At 41.9% G+C, this 15,735-nt stretch overlaps 1 protein-coding gene across 10 annotated transcripts in view; it reads left to right on the top strand.

The window, feature by feature from the left end:
- The window catches only part of Tenm3 (teneurin transmembrane protein 3), a 1,292,348-nt gene that overhangs the window by 951,452 nt on the left and 325,161 nt on the right, over window positions 1-15,735 (top strand). The window contains exon 1 of one of the 10 annotated variants that reach the window (XM_029480780.1): window positions 2,741-3,092. The exons of 8 other annotated variants lie outside the window; for them this stretch is intronic. The gene's annotated coding sequence lies outside the window, so the exon portion shown is untranslated. Of the gene's footprint in view, window positions 1-2,740; window positions 3,093-3,717; window positions 3,824-15,735 lie in introns of those variants that run through there. One more of the 10 variants, XM_029480779.1, reaches the window with a different exon arrangement.

The following is a 15,735-nucleotide window of genomic DNA, read 5'->3' as shown; positions in this document are numbered from 1 at the left end:
TCAATTTGGCTTAGACAGTGAACAACACATTTGAAACCAGTTTAACTATTGAGCCAAGTCTCTGAAAGGACTGTGTGACTCAGGAGCCCTCTCATTGAGACATAGCCTAAGCCTGGCACCCTGTGAATAGGTGGGTACAGTCTTAGCCCCTTTAGTTTCCAGTGCCTCATCTATAAAATGGAACACTACTGCTGGTTACTTAAAGGGGCTTAGGGAATTTAAGTAGTAGGTGTTAGTTAGCTCAGGGCATAGCACTTGCGACCATGCTAGTGACTTGGTTTGATATCCAGGACGAAAACAGAATAAAGAAAAAAAAAAAGATACACACCAAAATGCTCAATATAATGCTGTCTTGGCATGAGATGTTCTATGTTAGTGTTAGCTTCACCATGGTCATATATGAATATTGCTGTGTTTGAGATTTATTTTGTGTTAGCATCTCTGACAGTCTGGTTTCAGTGCTTAATAATTATCAGGGAATGTAAATATCTTAGTTTCAGTTGCATTCTGAATCTTCTAGGCTGTAGGCCTATGTAGGGAGAGGCCAGAAGCCCTGTGAATAGGAAGCAGGGTCAGCACCAGTTTGAGGTAACAGCTCATTCATGGGCCCATTTTAAAAATAAAAACAAAAACAAAAAAACCCAATCTGCTTTGATTTGGTTTGGTTCATGCATTTTTAAAAATCTTCCTTGTGGTGTGCAGTCATTAGGGTTTTATGCCTAAAGAACTGAATTCAGTTATAAGTAAGATTCATTTAATATTGCAAGTATGATTCCATGTGGTTATGCATTCGCACCATAAAATAGCCACATAGTTCAACATATTTAATAGTTTCTGCATGTGCAACTGGAGGGAATTCTGCAGATCCTCTGTAAGAACTACTTCGGTTGTGAAGGCAGTATCCATAATGCTAATTAATCCTAGCATCATCAATATGGCCAGTGATGATAGAAGAAAACAGGAACTGAGTGTGTGCCTTATGTTCACACAGTGCCCTGTGGGACCCTTTGGTGGACTCCAAAAAAAAGATGGCAGTGAGTGACTACGTGGATGGGTGTGGTCGCAATCCCATGGTTTTCCTTGGGAGATGTATGTAGACCCCATCCTTCGTATGCCAGCAAAAAAAACAACTTAAAAACATCTTTTCCTATGTCTCTTCTGCCCCTATCCAGGCTCTGTGAAAGTCAGCCCTTGATAATTCTCAAGGGATGTTGTCTTTGTCTCATTTGGAATAATCACTTTTTGTATTCAGAAAAACCAGACACATATGTAGCGTACTTCCAATATAATGCTACATTAAAAACATTTGCCTAACCTGGATCTGATATTTATAAATGGGCATTGCTCAATTAGCATTTTAAATTGGAATTTTAATAAATGCTATCAATCAGTGACCAATTTGCATAGCATTTATCTGGGGAAATGAGCGTGCCAAATATCGGTCTTCTTAAGATTCATCTTGCCCCAAACTGTGATTTATTTAAGCTCTTCAAACCATTCATTCTTCCATTAAAGTGTCCGTCCATCTTCCTGTGTTCTCCGTTCTGATCCAGATCTGCAAATCTGTGGTCATCAGAACCAAGAGATACATTTCCCAAGGACAGACGAGTCCTTGGGTCTTAGAGAAATTAAATAGGCAGAACATTGCAGAGTTAGAATTTGCTAAGACTCTAAGAACAGCTTCTTCATGCTCTGTTTTCAGGTTATATAGTGTGTACTTGCAATGTCTTGGGGCTATCCACCCAGAGAAGAGTCAAGCATTGGAGAATCTGTGAAATGATCCTTTCAAAACAGTTGATTTAGGGAGGTATTTGCTTAAGAGCTTTGAATTTTTTTTGTGTGCCCTAAAAAATATCTATTGTTCTCTTTTTTGACCCAATTTTACTAAAGAGAATTTCAAAACCTTGAAATAACTTCAAATTTTAGATTGTCAAAGGAATGTCTAAATTTTAAATAATTGCTATTTTAAAGTAACTTCTATGATATCTTAATAATGCCAATTAAAGGTCCCAAATCGATCACTCTCCGCACAATCTGGAATAAGATGTGTTTGGTGAATCGTGGTTTTTAGAAGGGCCTTCTTCGTTATGAAAGGAAAGAACAGTAAGAGGCAAGTGATTTGCTTAAATATGGAGTAGCAACTGCTATTTCTAGGTATGCTGATGGATGTCTGAGAAGGTAATGGAGATTAAGAAGGGGATGTCTGCAGGGAAAGGGAGCCATTCCTAACCTTGGACCCTTACATGTAAGGAGTATCAAAGCCAAAAAAGGACAGATATGGTTATCGTGGAATCCTGGGACTATGGAAAGTGAGTGTTCTTTCCCAAAAGAAGGGGGGAGTGGAAGTACGTGGATTCTTGAAAAATATAGGGATGAAATGATAGTTTATTTCCTACAGTATCATCTTTTGGGGTGTGTGAGTCTAAAGTGAGTTAAAATGAAAAATGGTAACAATATATTGATTAAAATGAGTGAAAAATTTATACATATGTATGTATCTTTTATAACTGTAAAAAAAAAACCCGCTGGTAAATCTAAAAATCCTTGAACAGCAATTCTCAGAGTACTGGAAGTGGTGTCTGAAGGGGGAGGTAGAATGTTCTAGAAGAAAGAGAAATTAAAAGGCAGGACGTTGGAATGGAGGGATTGAAAAATATGATAAAAGTGGAACCCGAGGAGAGGAAGGGACAGTTTGGGGGATAAAAAAAATTTAAGCGCAGTAATATTGAAGTATGTTTTATTTAAAAGTAAAGCTGGTTAGAACACATTAGCTGTTGCAGATCAGGGTTGGCCAACCCTGCACTTCATTCAGAGATCAGACCACTTGGTCTTAAGCTTCCAGCTCCAGGGCCCCTGGTGACGGTCCCCAGCATCTGGGGAGGAGGGGGGCGCTGGTGGTGAGTACCGGGATGCACGGCCGCCCCTGCGCCGTCCGGGGGCCAAGAGTGGCGGAGCAACGTGACCGAGGCTCAGGGCGAGCGCGGGCTGCGCGGGTCCCCGCGGCGCTCCCAGGCGACACCCACCCACGCGCTGCGCACGCCGGGCCGGGCGAGCTAGACTCCGGGCCGCGTGTGGACTCCTTCCGCCTGCAGGTACGGGCTGGCGCGCCTCTGCCGGGACTTAGTTGGGCCGACCGGAGGAGAAGTGGCGGTCCCCTGGGTGGGGGGTGGGGGTGTGATGAAGCCTGTGCGGTGCAAGAAAGGTGGAGGAGCAGGGCTCGGGATTCAGGATGCGCGCGGGGAAAGGAGATTCTTTGTAAGCCCGGGAAAGTCGAGCGGGTGGAGACTATGGACGTTTGCAGGATGCACAGCAGCCTGCCGGGCTGTACGGGAGCATAGTGCTGCCTCGGGGTGTGCGCATGTGAGTGTGTGTGCGCGCGCGTGAGTGAGTGTGTGTGTGTGTGTGTGTGTGTGTGTGTGTGTGTGTGTGTGTACCAGCTGCCGCTCCCTCCAGGGTCTCCGGAGCACGCCACCTGATCAGTTGGTGAGCAGTTTCCAGGCTGCTCCGGCTCGGGTGTGCAGGTCTGTGCGTGCGTGTGTGCATGCGTGCGCGCTTGTGTGCAGACTGTGGCGAGTGCCAGGCGGCGGCGGCGGCGGCAGCGGCGGGCCGGCCGCGGCGGGGCCAGGCTCGAAGGGGTTAAGCGTCGCCGCCGCCCCCTCGGCGGCCGGGTGTAAACAGAGCAGCTTCAGCCTATCATGTCTGGCTGCCGCTCGCAGCCGGAGCCCCGAGCCCGGCGCTGTAACGCGATCCGCTCCAGACCCAGGCAAGTTGGCAGCGCCGGGCTCCGCTCCGCACGGCCACGGCGAGGGCGCGCGGCGGCAAGGTGGGTGAGCGCGGCCTGGGCGGTTCCTTGCGCGGTTCCACGCGCGGCTCCGAGCTCTCTCTCGGGCGCGCGGGGACCCCCGACTCCGCGGTCCCCTCGGCGCGGGACCCGCGGTCGGTCCTCCCCGGTGGCGGCGGGATGGGAGGAGGCTCCGCGTAGGTGGAAATCGGTGCAGAGGCAACATTAGCATCCGAAATTAGGTGGCTTTTTAACCCCTGATGGGCCAGATTTAAGGATTTAGGAGAGGTGAAGGCAGAACTTTCCCGAATACTCTTCGCCACCCGGAGTGGTGCAGGTAGCCACGGGGAGATGGAGTCTTTTGTTCCCGGTATTTTTAATTAAATGGATTTCTAAAATGAGTAATGTACGGTCCAAATCTTTAAGGTAAAACTGTCTTTTTCTTTCTTTCGCCTTCTTTTTTAGCCTCCATGTGTTCTTTTGACTTTTGCCATATATCTTATGGAATTTGTTTGGAGCAAGTCTTAGCGATCATGATTTTGAATAATTCATGTCAGAAATGTTTAAAAAATCTGCTTCGAACGTAAATGAATCAACCTTTTGGTTCCATTAACCGAAATCCATCATACTAATTGCTTAATGGGGGCGAAAGGTACAAAATAATCTTGCTAATTAAAAGAGCAGGTTTTCGCCTGTGAAACACTCCGTCCCTTTTTGTCGTGAGAAGATTTTTAAGGGGCACGGTCTCTAAAGAAATTCAACTTTTGCAGATGTGCTTCGATGTAGATTACTCCTGTAGAAAAAGAGTTGCGCATAGTTGGGGAAACTTAGTTCCAGTAACAACAACAAAAAAATCATTCGCCTATTTGTGTGTGTATTTTAATAAGACAAAGATCTGCAGCAGCGCCCAGAAGGAGAAATCACATTTCCGCCCTCTCATGTGCTAGCGTGTCTATCTCTGCAATATCTTATAAATGATACATACAGATGCATGTGCCTGTGTCACAGAGTCATTTTGTCTCTGAAAGCCTAATATAATCAAATTCAGTGTTTTAAGATGGTGTGGTTGCAGATTTGATCCCCTTCCACTAAAGTGGAAATACTTTCGGTAATTGAAAGCAGATTCACGTCTGGCGCGGTGCAAGCCAAGGTTTTCATTTTTAAAATAAACCTTTTGTTCTCTGCTTTTAAAAGAGCCATCCAGAGACCTCTGTGTGCTAATTATTAAAGTAGTTCTTCGGAAGGGATTGAAAATATCCAGAGAAGGCATTTTAGAAATACAGCTTAACTTCGTAACCTTCCCTCCGAGTAGGGTATTCAAGCTGGCCCACGTTTTCTATCAGGTTTTCAGGCATTCAAGTGCAACTGTAGTGTTTAAAACACACAACCCCCCAAGCATGGTCCATGTGTTTACAGTTTAAAAACTTGACAGATTTTTGTGTTCTTCCCTGCCCCCCCCTTTTTTTAATCCTGTGATTTTTCACTACCTAATGATGATTTTAGATCCATTGGGAAAGTCTCCTTAATTTAAAGAGATGTTGATTGCATGCTAGCTGATAGACTGAAATTTTAAAAAGAAAAAAAAAATGATTGCAAGTTGTTAGTGTGGTTCGGGTCTCATCTCTAGGGAATAGGTGTTAAAAGCTTTTTTTTTTTTTTTTTTAAATATGACTGTTAAGGACTGAAGTTAGGATACGTTCTAAACAAAGAGTCACTTGCTATCCTGGCTGGGAAGATAGAGGGAGATGGAGATGTATAAAGCATCTCACCTTCTGCAGGGCATGGACTCGAAAATGAATTATGGAATCATGAGGGAGAGAGTTCAAAGAGTCACACTTTAAACAAAGATAATTGCGTTCAGAAAAACACAGGTATATCCTGAATATTTAATTACTAGCTTTTTAACCCATTACACTGATTATTAATAAAACATGACCAGTATAATATGCGGTTTGATTTCTTAGAAGCCACTTGGTAGCTGTTATGTTGTAACCTTTTTTCTCATCATCTGGAAAGGAGTCTTTTGCACACATTTTAATAAATTTGAAGTGAATATCTCATCTAATTTCAAAGGTCCTTGGTTAAGTATTTCTCATGCAAAGTTCTCTTACAAAAAAATTATTTTTAAAAATATTTAGAAAAGTTGTACCCCCCACCCCCAATTGGGGAGTGGGGGTTAAGTTTTGGCAGTGTTACATCACATTTCTTAGATACCAGTGGCCTAGTGTATGGCATAATAGAATTTAGTTTTTCTCAAAGATTTAAGGAAAGAAAGGGGATTTTAACACGGACTCTATTGTTGATTTCTGAGCATTGATTTCAGTGTAAAGTCTTTGACCACTTAACCTAACTTTATTTATTTGTTTGTTTGTTTATTTTGGCTTTTTTCTTTATTTTTATGTCCTTACACATCTTTTTATTTGGTGTGTCATCCTTTCAATTTATCATAGGACATCTGTCTTTCATAATGTAGACAAGTGGCAGAGGGAGGCACTCTCTGTATACAGTGATCTTGATAATTAATGCCATAAAATAGATTAAAATGCTGTATTCCAGGTATTCATTTCCTTAAAAGGGGCCACCAGAACAGCGTTGCTAAGCACCCGTCACCACTGCAAGCAACAGAAAATGACCCAAATTAAAGAACCTGTTCTAAGCTGTATTCTTGCATTTTCTAAAGCGTGTTTCAAAAGGTTTAACAAGACTCATTCAATTAGTTCAGAGAAGAGATCTATTTTCAGCTCTGGTCAGCAATTAAGAGATTGAGTATTGGAGCACCAGCTCTTCATGTTTGTCATTTATTTTGTTTCCTGGGCTTTAACTAAACAATTGTTAATAAAGTTTATTTAAAAAAACTACTCTTCTATACAAAAGTAAATCTAAAAAGCAGTCTAGTCATTTGTTTTAAGCTTCTATTTAAATTTATTTTATATTAACCTTTCCTCAGTTTAAAAAAGTTTGTTTTACACTAATATGCCATTTCACAACTTCACTGGAAGTGTGCAGGTATACATATATGCCTACATACACATGTAGTTTAGATTAAGATTTAGCTGCAAGTGCTCTGGCTTAGCTTAGACATGAGTCCTTTTGCAGCTCTTAGTAGAGAAATGGGCTATGCTTACTGAACATCTGGATGCAGTAAAGATGGTACCTGAAAGAGGGGACCGTGATGCACAGAATTAAGAAAAGAAATAAACAGGTTTTGTTTGTTTTTTTAACCTCTCAGTGAACCTTGAGTTTGATCAGAACTTCCCAACAGCTATGGTTTAAAGACCCAAACCACAGCTATTAGAGTACCTCACGAGTAAGATTGCCTGGTGAACTGGTTCTTGGCACATCCAGGATAGTCACAAAAGCAGATCAGGGAGAAAAGAGAAAGGAACAGAAAACTGTAGGATGTCCAAAACTAGGAGAGAGGAACATGAGGATTCCCAATGGTTTAGATTAAGGGGATTATCTAGACTTTGACTGTATCAGGTTGATCTGGACAGGTCTGAAGCATATAAACACAGCTTTTAAGTGTTCAATCATAAGTGCTGTTTTGGCTGTGATCGTCCGTTGGAGCATTTACACATCCCGAAACATGCATGTTTCAATGCCAAAAATAACAATCTGATTCCTTCATCCAAAAGAGATGGTTTACATTAGAAACTCATTCAGTGTGCTCGTATCAGGTTATTTGGCATTTGGCATTGCAGAATTATCTTGCTGTAGATAATATAAGATAAATAAAATTTGTATGGCTTACTGGAATTTTGTTTAGAATACAAAGTTTTTATAATATTAATTTGTATCTGAGGCCTTTCTTGAAGTCTCCAGCAACTTGAAATACATAGTTTGATTTTTGACATGTCAAATTTTTTTCCTCTTTAATACAGATAGGATGTATAGAGATTATAGATGCACTTAGTAGGTTTGAAGTTACATGTTTTAAAACTTTTTTAAAAAGTTGTTTGAAACTAGATGTTTATACATTGTCTTTAGTTACAAACCTAGCTGTGGGTTATACGTCCTATCTTTGAGATCTGAAATAGCTATTTTAAATCTTTGCTATGTCAGTTTAATAACAACAACCCCCCCCTCCTTTGTATCCCAGAAATAGTTTGTGTTTGAGACTTAAGTAATAGCAAATTAATTTCAACAGGGAAAAACTAGTTAACATGAGCAGGGAAATTTTTTTATGGTCAGGTCCTATTAAAATGGTAGTTTGATCTGGGGAGTCCCATGCTGTAGTAATTTACAGAAAAAAGTTTCTTAAGCATTATCATTCCTTCCCTAAATATTAAGGAGGAGGGGACATGCCACCTAGAGGCCCATAAAAGGCAGTCTGAATGCTTCTTTTTAAATGTCTTTCTTTTAAATAAAACAGAGCCACCTTATATAACACACTTAACATGATGAACCTTTAATAACTATGTACCTGTTATTTCACTTCACCTCCTGCTTAGAAGTTGTACATTCGTGGAGTGGACACCTGGCTGAGCTCTTAGAAAGTTTATTTGTCTTTCAGTTCCTGTGATAGGAGGAGGCAGAACATCTCCTTAATTATCTTTGTTCAGGGAGCCGGTGAAAGGCCAGGGTGGTTAAACAGGGCCATTTGGACTGGCAAGGTTGAAGTCAGATGCAGGGAGAGTGGGTAAATGCATTCTCATCTTATTGAACCCAACATCAGGAAAGTGACCTTGATGGGGGTAGAGAAAGCCATTTGGCCATTTTTTATGATGGTCACTGCTGACGGATTTTCACAGATTGGTTCATCATAGTCCCCTCTCTTACATTTCCCACGCTGGTGTTTCCCTGTTGGCGAATATCAGGTTGGATGGTAAAATTAGGCTTGGTTCCATCCTGAATATTGGTAGGTTTTTTTTTCGCCCCTTGGCAACTTTACTTCAAATATACTGGTGCATGTATATGGAGCTATCCCTTCAATAAAAATTAAGGCGATCAGGCCGATTGGCCCGTTCTGTATTTGCTTTGAAAGGGTCTTTTCATGATGCGTAGCCTCGGTGCAGAGAAGCTGCTATTCTGCTACTTCTCAGATTGTTTTTCAAGCTATTAAGGGGACTTGCCAAGTTTAATTTCAGCAGTGGGAAAGATGTTTGTTTTAGCAAGTGCCTGGGTGTGTTTGCTTGGAGGTTATTTGGGTCTTAGGAACCCTCTTGCTACCATGGCGGTTGGAAGTCACCACTTCCCTTGAGACATAAAAACAAAATTGTAGGATCTAGAGTTTGTATTTCTCAGCTGGGTTGCTGATATTTTCCTGGTGATGCATTTTATATCAAGTCTAATAAAACACAATTCTTGCTTCCACATTTGAACACCTAGTGGCCAGTGGCAGAGGAGTGTTACAGAACCCGACACAAGACCTACCCTTGTTGGGAATTTCAGCTAACGCAATCCAGTGTAGCAAGTAAGAGTTTCTGTTTGCCCAGGCCGAGCTGTCAAGCATTATGACTGGAGGTTGGCTTATGTTTTACATTTTCCTAAATTCTCCTTTGATACAGTTAATCCAAACTAAACACAAATCTTATCACGGGAGAGAGAGAGAGAGAGAGAGAGAGAGAGAGAGAGAGAGAGAGAGAGAGAGCCAGCCCATTATCAAATATCTGTAATGTTATTTCATGCTTTATTGGAGATAGCTCCATATCATGCTGTGAATTACATAACACTCAAATTTTAGGATCTCAAAGTCACTACAAGTAGTTACTTCAGGAGAGTTAGGTCTCATAAAAAAAAAACCCTCTGGTTTATTGCATTAAGAACCTTTTATTGAAGGAAAAACATTGTGTTTGATTGAAGGAAAACCATAATTGAGTTATGAACTACTGTAACTCCTGCTGTCCCGTATCAGGGCCCACATTCAGCCAGTCGTCATCTCTTAGGCTGTTTCTCTGGTCCACCACATGGCTGCCTCGCCTTCCGTTTGTCTCACTTCCAACCCCCGCCATCTCCTTCTGAGTCTTTGCCAGACCCTTCCTGGTCCTGCCTCAGCCTCCGCTGCTCTGTTCATTCCATCCACGTGCCAGCAGCCTTTGTGCTGTGGGCAACCCACTCTTCCTATTTCACCAGTCTGCCAAGAGTCTGCTTGCATAGCATAACTTCTCTGAAGAAGCCTTTCCTGATTGCCTGGGGCAAAGTCTTCTTTTGCTCTTGCCTGGCACCCCATACATATTTTCGAATAGCACTTATATATTATTATAGTCATAGTCGTCATAGTCATAATCATCCGATTGCATTGCTCTCCCCAGCGGGGGACAAGTTCTTTCAGGTCACAGCCACGTCTTACTCATTTTCGCATGCCAGCGTCATCCTCGATGCTGAGACAACAGTTGTCAGTCAACGCTTGTTGAACGAGTATAATAAATATAGTTTGATTTATTGACAACTGCAAGTCACTTTTGTGAGAGCATCAGTTATCTTATTGGTCTGTGTTAAAAGTATTAGCAGTCTCTTTGGTTGCTGTTGATGGTTAGGTATGCCCTGTCTGAATGGCCCTCTGGTAGCAATGCCTACACTTGTTATTCTGACCCATTTTTGAGTCTTTACTGGGCTAAATGTTGTACACATCCCATATGGTTTTCTCACAACATCTCCAAGTGAGATTTCCCATATTGCTGATGGGAAAATTGTTTTTGTATAGGGTAAGAAAGTTCAGAGTTCTGCTGGTGGTGAATGGTCAGATGGTCATTTGAACATTCTCGCCTTCTGACTTTCACTTGCTCTCCTGAGTATCACGTTGTTGTTGTCTTTGTTGTTGAAGTTGAAACATTCCCCACCCATCTAGTTGGACATCAAAACCCATGGTCTCCTGCATTCGAATTGAGCACAGTCCCAAATTCTTTCATTAACTGTTTAAAATGGTTATATAAACCTATTTAAAGTTAACTACTCAAATACAGGAATGAGTTTTAGAAGAGGGTTCCACTCTTCCCCTCTGCAATCTCCCTTTCATTTCTTATTACCGCATCAAGTAACCAAGTTTCGGTTTTGGTGCTATTGTAATTTGTGCATAAAATAGGAACAGAGAAGTTCTGAGTTAGGACTTTTTCTCAGACCTAATCTTATTAACTTTATTAGTTTTAACTTCTTGGAAACCCTCTTGAACTAATACCCTGTTTCTTTGCATTTTGACTCAAGTGATATTTTTGAGTAATTGAATTTCGGGTAGATGCTGGGTAAGGACTTTTAAAAGAGAGTCCTAATAGTGCATTTGAATAAGAAAACAGCTGTCACACAGTTAACATCGATAAAGACACAGTTAGTGATCTTGAACGTACTAAATCTCAGCCACACTGTGCTACACCTCTAGCCCTGAAAGGCTTTTCTGATTTTTGAGATAAGGTTGCACGGTCTTCCAAAGAACTTGAACTGCTAGACTCCAGTAGATCTCAGGCCTCAGACTTCTGAATAGCCTCGAATGTGTGCTTTAAACTGGAACCTTCTGATGGAGGAAGGCAGTGAAAGATGGCCTGGTTAGGTTTTGTCCACTTGACACAAACTAGAATGACTTGGGCATTTTCTTGATTAAGTTTTAATGTAGAAGGGCCCAAGTCACTGTGAGCAGTGCCGCCCTGGGGCTGGTTGTCCTGCACTGTATAAGAAAGCAAGTTGACCAAGCCGAGAGGATCAAGCCAGCAAGCACCATTCCTCCAGCGGTCTGTGCCTTCTACTTTAGTTCTTGCCTCCAAATTCTTGCCTTGGGTTCTTGCTTTGGCTTCCCTTGATGATGCACTGTAATCCATGAAAGGAAATAAGCTGTTTCCCCTCCCCAGCTTGGCTTTGCTCAATGATAAGAGCAACAAAAATCAGACCAGAGCAGAAGATAACTTTATCTATGTGTTCATATGTGTGCACACGTGTTTGGGCACACGCATGTAGATACCGAAGACCAACCTTCGTTGTCTTCCCTCAGACCCCACCCAGCTCTATAACGGGGCCTTGTCTACTAAGGTTGGCTGTCTGATCTGTGACTCCAGCGAGCTTCTTGTTTCTGCTCCCATAGTACCAGGAGCCACCACTGTCCTCTGCTTTTTAATGTGGATGGGGAGATTTGAACTCGGGATTCCTGCCCAGTGGCAAGCACTTTACGGAATGCACTCTCTCCTCTGCTGGGGAAGATATATTCTTTAGAATGACAGTTTCGAGTAAAGTCAATATGCCAAAAGGGCTGGGGTAGAAAAAAAATGAATGTTTTTCTTTTCTTTTTCTTTACTTGTTGCTCAGAGAGACAAGGAGTGCTCTCCTCATAGAAAAAGAGACTGAATTTCTGTTCTCTGGCCCTGACAAACAAAACAGCCCACTCATTAAAAAACAAAACAAAAACAAACAAACCACTACCACCACCACCACCACCACCAAAAACCCAATATAACTCAGTTCTCCTAGGAAAATACATACAAACTGGAGACCTTAAGACCCAAGAGTCTTGAGAATCATCTAACTGAGACTGCAAATTTCTGCCGGGCGGTAGCGGCGCACGCCTTTAATCCCAGCACTTGGGAGGCAGAGGCAGGCGGATTTCTGAGTTCGAGGCTAGCCTGGTCTATAGAGTGAGTTCTAGAACAGCCTGGGCTACACAGAGAAACCTGTCTCAAAAGAAAAAATGAAAAAGAGAGACTGCAAATTTGTTAGCAGAGAGGCTAAACCTCACGGCAGTTGCAATAGTTTACTTCGACAAACTGGTGTGAATTCACTTTTCCTTATTTCTCTGTCCTTTCTCTTTGCTTCACTGGAGTTTGAACGCAGGAGCTCAGGGCCTGGCACATGCCAGGCAAGCACCCTACCGTTAAGATATAGTTGCGGTGTAGCCATGGGTAGCTACATACCTGGAATCTTCTTGCCTCAGTTCTCAGAGTGCCTGGACCTGCAGGTGTGGACCACTGTATGGGATTCATGATAATAAACCCTTTATATCTACATTTGACTTCCAGAGCAAACCACGCAATTAAATACTCTTCTAAATCCCATCTTGTTAGAGGCTAAACCCTGTGAGAACCTAAGAAGGTCGTGTTCTTTCTCTCATGAGAGTGGGGCTGGAGACATTAAGAAGTGTGTAGGCTCCAGGGCCCTAAATACGTATGTAGCTGGCTATTTATGAAATAAACCCTGTCGTTGCCCCTTGTGTTGTAGGTGAGGCTTAAAGAGATTGAAGAGTTTGCGGGAGGTTATTGAATCACTAAATTGCAGAATGAGATCAGAGCTCATGTTTGTATTTGACTGAAATTTGTATCAGACGTCACTGCTGCCACCGAAGTGTGAGTTGCCAACTAGGATTTGTTCTGACCTCAGTTCTAGCTTTGTATCCCTTGTCTGACGCGACCAGGAATGTGACGGCTGCATAGACCCTTCCGTCAATACTGTCACCACTGACGGTAGCCAAGATGCCCATATTCGCTCAAGGCAAATTGTTTCATTTATCAACGAGTACAAGGTGTTTCTGTCCAGTCCTCTCTTTGTCTTTAACTTTAATTTTGTTTATTCTTGGGAACCGTGATCATAAATGATCACCTATGGTAAGGCTAATGTCCATTCCCTGATTAATATCCAACAATGATTAGCATCATTGATTGGAAAATTAGTAAATTATGCCCCCATTGACATTTCTAGCTCCCATTTAATAGCTTGTTTACTTAATTGATAGCTAATGTGTTGACTTTTTAAAAGCTATTAACACATCAAAATAGTATTTATTGAACCTGGCAAAATGATAAATTATGTGTTTGTTTACTCTTTCATTCCCAAGGCTGATCTATCAGTGGTCTTGTCCTTTTTTTGTTTGTTTGTTTTTTTATGGTTGTTCGTTTGTTTTTGGTTTGGTTTGGTTTTTTAAATTTTGTTTTGTTTCTTTACAATTTGTTTTAATCCTCTGAGGTCCTTTACCTAGGATATCAAGTAGAGCAGCGTAATTTCTAGAAAGCATGACCTTGGAAATTCTAGAAAGCATGACCTTGGAAATTCTAGAAAGCATGACCTTGGAAATTCTAGAAAGCATGACCTTGGAANTTCTAGAAAGCATGACCTTGGAAATTCTAGAAAGCATGACCTTGGAAATTCTAGAAAGCATGACCTTGGAAATTCTAGAAAGCATGACCTTGGAAATAAGTTGCCTGACTTCCTGGGCGTTCCCAACAAATGACTCTCTTAAACAAAGCAGCTTCTGAGAGAAGTTCTGCAGGGTTTCTTCACTCAAGTCAGAATCCTCAAAAGAAAAGAAGTGACGGACAAACACTGAATGTATACATGATTTGCATCTGTTTTTCTACCCACGTGTTTTGTTGGTCCTGGTGAGGAAATGAAGTCATCTTAGGCAGAAAAGCTTAAGAGACCAATATTCTCCTACTTAACTTTCAGGAAGATGGCTGCCAAGGTGGGCGGCCCCTGCTTCTAGTGTGCTCTGTGTTGTGTAGAAATGTCGCTGGTCCCATGCTCGTTTTAGTACTGTTTGCCAGCACAGGTTTGAAGCCACCCTTTTGAAATGGAGTTTATTTGTGAAATAGTCTTGTTCCATAGGCACATCGATGCTTACCATCCTCAGAGACTCAGTATATCAGCACTTGGCTCTCACCAGCCCCCTCTAAAACATCACATCAGTTCTCAAGAGAGAGTATTTACCATAGTTAATTATATTCAGGGGAAAAAAACCCAATGCTTAAAAGCCTTCTAGGCCTTTTCACAGAGGAATTTCGTTATCATATGGACAAATGGCTGCCTTATTTGAGGAAGGCTGAAAGCCCTCACTGGATGCTTTGAAGGCAATAATAATCATCTGGACACGAGTTGTAGCATACTTTTAAAAGTTTAATTTAATATATGTATGTATATGTTTGTATATATATATATATATATATATATATATATACATACATACATACACGGGGACTTAGGGATGGTTGACCAGTGGATATGTGCACGTGGGTGCAGGTGCCTGTAGAAGCCAGGGATGCCAGATACTCAGGCTGGTATTTTGAGAGGCTTGGCATGGGCTCTGGGAATGGAACTCAGGTCTGTTGCAAGAGCAGTCCACTCTGAGCTGACCCTCTAGCCCCAGCTTCTAATATTTTTGGAAGCAAAGCTACAGCATGTTACAAACCTTTACCCATCACACAAGTGAGGACTGACGAGGATGGGGTTTAGTGGACTAAAAAAAACAAAAAATTAAATTCAGAATTTCAGAAACCAAAACAGTGTAGTGGTTTTGAACGTAAGCCATGGAAGGACCACGCACTGTGGCCTTTGGAAATGACAAAGGTCTATTATGGATGTGTGATAATGTAGTTGAGTCCTTTAAACTGTGTTTGAACGTCATACCTACTGCGTTCCACACAAGAAGTAGAGCTCACTGATCACGTGAAGCTCCTGGTTGGGGACAGAACATTTAAGGTATGAGCTTATCCATCAGCTAAAAATCCTCCGTCCTCCACCCTGGCTCTCCCAGCGCTGGGACTGAGTCGTGGGCTGTCTTGCTTGACTTGCATCCACCACTTTCGTAAGGGAAGTCAGTCCCTAAGTTTAAAAAGTGCATTTACACAGCATCTATTGAGACTCAGCAAGTTTGAGTTCATTGAAGCTAACATAATCCCAGTGTATATAAGCAAGCAGTTATTAAGAATCTTACAAACCAGATTTTTTGGGAGGGGGAGCTCATATCTTTCCCAATCTCACCCTCGATTTTTTTTTAATTTATTTATTTATTATATGTAAGTACACTGTAGCTGTCTTCAGACACTTCAGAAGACAGAGTCAGATCTCGTTACAGATGGTTGTGAGCCACCATGTGGTTGCTGGGATTTGAACTCCGGACCTTTGGAAGAGCAGTCGGGTGCTCTTACCCACTGAGCCATCTCACCAGCCCCTCACCCTCGATTTTATCTTTAGTTCAGAAATAACCAGTGTCTGATACCACTTTGATCTCATCTATCCCTCCCCTCCAAAAAAAAAAAAAAAAAAAGCCT

Source organism: Mus caroli, chromosome 8, assembly GCF_900094665.2.
Source record: "Mus caroli chromosome 8, CAROLI_EIJ_v1.1, whole genome shotgun sequence".
NCBI classification, from domain to species: Eukaryota; Metazoa; Chordata; class Mammalia; order Rodentia; family Muridae; genus Mus; species Mus caroli.
This window is presented reverse-complemented; position numbering and strand designations above follow the sequence as displayed.